Source organism: Schistocerca serialis, chromosome 7 (genome assembly GCF_023864345.2).
Source record: "Schistocerca serialis cubense isolate TAMUIC-IGC-003099 chromosome 7, iqSchSeri2.2, whole genome shotgun sequence".
NCBI lineage: Eukaryota > Metazoa > Arthropoda > Insecta > Orthoptera > Acrididae > Schistocerca > Schistocerca serialis.
The window spans coordinates 151,548,483-151,554,235 of NC_064644.1; positions in this window are offsets into that span (position 1 = coordinate 151,548,483).

Genomic DNA, 5,753 nt, shown 5'->3' on the forward strand with positions numbered 1-5,753 from the left:
CCACGTAAGACGAGAGTCCAAGGTTACGCCAAGGTACTTGGCGGTTCTGCGCCAGGGGAGTTGGGTTCCATTTAGGTGGAGGTGGAGGGGGGGACGTTGAGGAGGTTCGCGCCTTCCGAGCCTGCGGGTAATCAGCATTGCCTGCGTCTTCTCCGAGTTGATGGTGATGCGCCAGCGACGGGCCCAGGTTTCTGTGTCATCTAAAACCCTTTGTAGCCTACGAATGACCAGGTCCTTGTTCGCATTTCTCGTGTAAAAGGCTGTGTCATCGGCGTACTGCGCGGTGTGCACCACGGGGGCCGTTGGAGTGTCCGCAGTGTACAAGCTGTACAATACGGGCCCCAGGACCGATCCCTGTGGCACCCCGGCACGAATGCGCCTTGTGGTGGAGGTGGCAGTTTCTACTTTGATGGAGAAAGTCCTATTCGTGAGGTAGCTCTTGATTAGCTGAACTATGCTCCCTGGAAACCCTTGTGAGTACAACTTGTAGAATAGCCCTCTATGCCATACTGAATCAAAGGCTTTGGCTACGTCTAGTAGCACTATCTCGCAGTAGCCTCTGTGGTTGAAGCCCTCTGTGGCTGCTTCAACCATTCTCATGACCTGTTGTGGGGCAGAGTGGTTCTGCCGGAATCCAAATTGGAAATCCGGCAGAATTTGCTCTCTGGTAATATGTTCTTGCATGGGTTTTAGCAGGAGGCGCTCATAGATCTTGCTGAGAGTTGGCAAGAGGCTAATCGGCCTGTAGTGCTGCGGGAATAGAGGGTCTTTTCCTGGTTTGTGTATCGCGACCACTTCCGCATGTTTCCAGCAAGCTGGGAACTCACGGGAACGAGTAATCTCGTTGAGGACGTTCGCGAGGTGTGTGATCGCTGTGGGTGGGAGTTTTTTGACTAACTGGTTTGTGACACTGTCGTGCCCTGGCGCCTTTTTTGTAGGGAGGGACCTGATTACTCTTGCCACGTCCTCGGGGGCAAAAAGTATGGGTTCGTCCTCTGGGTCCTCCTCAGCATTGAGGAAGACAGCCAGTTGACGACTGACTACCTCTTCATGCTCTTCATCCTCGGGTTCTGCCGTTTGGAACTGCTTCTCGAAGGAGTCGGCGAGGGCGTTGGCCTTCTCAGCATTGCTGTAGACCAATCCCCGCTCGCCGTGCAGTGGCGGCATCCTGGCGCGTCTTTATGTGAATTGTTTGGTTGCTTGCCAAAGTGTATGATCGTCTACTTTGAGAGCTGTGAGGCGGTTTTGCCATTGCTGGTTTCTGTGCTAATTGAGCGCTACCTTCAGTTCTCTCTGTAGACGATTGAACAGCCTCCTGGTGGCCTGATTTCTGGTGATCTTCCACTCTTTTGCCACTCTGTTCTTGTGACGAATTTGAGCTAGTAAGTGTTCCGGGAGCTGTATTTGCGGTGGAGGGCCATCCCTTTGTGGTGGGGTGGCCTCTTCCGCTGCCTGCGAGATGGTGCCTGTCAAGTCTAGTAGCGCTTGATCTACTGTTTCGGCAGTAGGTGGCGGAGCGCGAGCGATATCAGAGGCGACAGTTTCTTGATATCGCTCCCAGTCTGTTCGTTTGTAAGACGTCTGGTACCGTGGGAGTGCTACCCATTCTCCCACATCGACTTCTAGAATCACTGGGTTGTGGTCGGAGGACATTCTGTTGATTGTCCTTGCGGTCACAGATCCTGCGATCCTCCTAGTGAGAGCTATGTCTAACACATCGGGCCTGCTTCCGTTTTTCGGAAAATGTGTGGGCTCGACTGGACCCCATGTTTCGAAGTGGTGGGCGCGCGCTAGTTGTTGCAGCTTGGCGCCTGCTCTGGAGGTTACTCTAGAATTCCAGTCAGGGTGTTTGGCATTGAAGTCTCCCCCTATTACGAGTTTGCCTTCAATTTGCCCTAGAGCAGCTATGTCTCCCTCATCTATCTGGTCATGTGGGGGTCGGTAGACTGCAACAATTGTTAGGGGTCCAGTGGCAGTGGTTACTTCCACCGCCACTGCTTCGATTTTGTTGGTAGCTGGTAAGAATACCTGGTGGTGGGGGATCCCTCTTTTTACATATATGGCCACTCCTCCGCCTTGGGTTGGCCTGTCTTTACGGTAGCTAATGTAGTTGGGAACTGTCGCTTTTACTCCCGGTTTTAGGTGGGTTTCCCCCATCATGCATATGTCGATGGAGAACTCCTTCATGAGTTCTCTGAACTCGACCTCTTGATTGACAATGCCGTCTGCGTTAAAGACGCACATTGTCAGGCCTTGGATGTTTGGTCGTCTATCCATGATGGGGTTTGGTTGCTACTGAGGAAGTCGCAGAGGGGAGCGACTGCTGGACTGTTGCCTGAAGGACAGCGAGGATCTGCGTGTTCTGCTTCTGGGCTTCCCTGAATTCCTTCATCATTTCCATGACGAGGTTCATGGTCTGCACCATTACGCCTAACAACTGATCCATGGGGGGAGAGTGTGTCTGGGGTTTCCCAGGGCCTTCTCCGTCAAGGTGGACCTGGTCGTTTTTGCTGTGTATTTCCCGATTTTGTTCTTGTGTTGGTGTCTGGTGTTGTGGTGGTTGGGCAATGCTTTCATGGTTCCTCGGGGGAGAAACCACTTCTGCATATGTTGCCCTGGGTGTGTCTGGCCTTGGTTTTACCCAGGCCTTGTCTGTGTGTGTTGTCGTGTTTTGGTATCTTGTGTGTCTGGGTGGGTTCGTGGAGTTTTCTTTTCGTGTGTGGGGGGCGGCCTTTGCGCCCTTTGCCTGCTGTGTGTGTCTTTTATGGACCTCGCACCCTTGGTAACCCGCTGTGTGGTTTTTGCCACACAGCGCGCACCTTATTTGCGGGTCCGTGTGTTTCATGTTGCACGTTCGTGTGTCATGGGCCTCGGCGCATTTTCGCCTGGATAAAGAAGATCTTCTTGTCAGCTTTGACGTCACCTCACTCTTCACACGAGTACCGCTGGAAGACTCCCTAGCGCTGCTCGAAACACGCTTTAGTGAGGACACAATAAAGCTGTTCCGGCATGTGTTAACAAACACCTACTTCAAGTGTGGAGGCAAATTTTATGAACAAGTGGATGGTGTAGCCATGGGGTCCCCCTTAGCTCCAGGCATCGCTAATCTTTACATGCAGCACTTTGAAGACATAGCCCTGGACACCGCCTCATTGAAACCTATAGCCTTTTTACAGATATGTGGATGACACTTTTGTCGTGTGGCCACATGGCAGAGAGAACCTGCAAGACTTCCTGCGACATCTCAACAGCATACACAGCAACATACAATTCACCATGGAGGTGGAAGAAAACGGAAGCTTGCCCTTCCTTGACATTCTAATCAAGAGGCACCCTGATGGCACCTTGGGTCACGCTGTGTATAGGAAGAAGACACATACGGATTTATACCTTCATGCACAGAGTTGCCACCACCCAGCACAACGCAACTCAGTGCTTAACACACTTGTGCACAGGGCCAAGTCTATCTGTGATGATGACAGCCTACCTGCAGAGTTACAACACCTAAGGAAGACCTTCCGCAGCAACGGTTATAATGAGACTCAAATCTCGCGCGCCCTACACAAGAGCAGGAAGGTAGACACACCAGAAGAAGAAGATGAGACCAGATGCCTGGCATTTCTGCCATACGCGGGACCGCCAACAGCCAAGATTGCCCGCATTCTGGAGAAACACAACATCAAGACAATTTTTCATGCCCCAAGTAAAATTAAGGACAAACTTGGCTCAGTCAAAGACCACCTAGGACTGCAGACTCCGGGCGTATACAGTATTGAATGTGAATGTGGTACGAAATACATCGGACAAACGCAGCGCTGCATCACGCAGAGGCGCTCGGAACACATTAGAAATGTACGCCTTGGGCAGACAGAAAAATCGGCGGTAGCGGAACATAGCCTTAACGAAGGACACACCTTCCTCTTTGAGGGTACGAAGAAGCTGTGTGGCGCTAAAGGATTTTGGGATTCAGTTTTCAAAGAGGCTGTAGAAATTCGGTTGAACAGCAACCTGATCAATCGAGACACTGGTTTCCAACTTAGTACAGCTTGGAATCCCGCAATAACTAAAATTAGAAGAGAACGCTCCGGCACGAAGGCGGTAGCGGCCACAGACGTATTAGGAACCGGTAGGGACTCGACGCCCGGTCCGCGCCGCGAACCCTCCACCACTGGCGCGGCGGCCGATTCCGCAGGTACCAGATTGGTCGGCGCCCGGAATCAGTCACTGGTCCAGGAGCTTTATAGGACCGCGCAACACAGCATCTCGACACTTCGCTTGAAGATGATGGGTACGAAACCCTTCGAAACGTTGCGAGAAGACGACGTCTTTACTCGGCTGATCACCCGAGAAGATTTCACTAATGGAATACGCCGAGAAAGTCTCAAATCACATTTAACTCAACGAAAATGTTGAATAACGTACGACTGCGACACAAGCAGTCTTGAAGCAGAGCGTATACTGACGCTAAACAAGTCAACTAGCAGCGAGTTCCTTCATGAATAGGCCTTTCAACCTTTCAGCTATCAAAAAGAATACCACCAAATTAATAATAACCAACATACTACGCCATAAACTAAAACCCTGTGATCAGCTCGCTGCCACCGGACCCCTAACAATTGTTGCAGTCTACCGACCCCCACATGACCAGATAGATGAGGGAGACATAGCAGCTCTAGGGCAAATTGAAGGCAAACTCGTAATAGGAGGAGACTTCAATGCCAAACACCCTGACTGGAATTCTAGAGTAACCTCCAGAGCAGGCGCCAAATTGCAACAACTAGCGCGTACCCACCACTTCGAAACATGGGGTCCAGTCGAGCCCACACATTTTCCGAAAAACGGAAGCAGGCCCGATGTGTTAGACATAGCTCTCACTAGGAGGATCGCAGGATTTGTGACCGCAAGGACAATCAACAGAATGTCCTCCGACCACAACCCAGTGATTCTAGAAGTCGATGTGGGAGAATGGGTAGCACTCCCACGGTACCAGACGTCTCACAAACGCACAGACTGGGAGCGATATCAAGAAACTGTCGCCTCTGATATCGCTCGCGCTCCGCCACCTACTGCCGAAACAGTTGAACAAGCGCTACTAGACTTGACAGGTACCATCTTGCAGGCAGCGGAAGAGGCCACCCCACCACAAAGGGATGGCTGTCCACCGCAAATACAGCTCCCGGAACACTTGCTAGCTCAAATCCGTCACAAGAACAGAGTGGCAAAAGAGTGGAAGATCACCAGAAATCAGGCCACCAGGAGGCTGCTCAATCGTCTACAGAGAGAACTGAAGGTGGCGCTCAATGACCACAGAAACCAGCAATGGCAAAATCGCCTCACAGCTCTCAAAGTAGACGATCATACACTTTGGCAAGCAACTAAACAATTCACGAAAAGACGCGCTAGGATGCCGCCACTGCACGGCGAGCGGGGACTGGTCTACAGCCATGCTGAGAAGGCCAACGGTCTCGCCGACTCCTTCGAGCAGCAGTTTCAAACGGCAGAACCCGATGATGAAGAGCATGAAGAGGTAGTCAGTCGTCAACTGGCCGTCTTCCTCAATGCTGAGGAGGACCCAGAGGACGAACCCATACTTTTTGCCCCCGAGGACGTGGCAAGAGTAATCAGGTCCCTCCCTACAAAAAAGGCGCCAGGGCACGACAGTGTCACAAACCAGTTAGTCAAAAAACTCCCGCCCACCGCGATCACACACCTCGCGAACGTCCTCAACGAGATTACTCGTTCCCGCGAGTTCC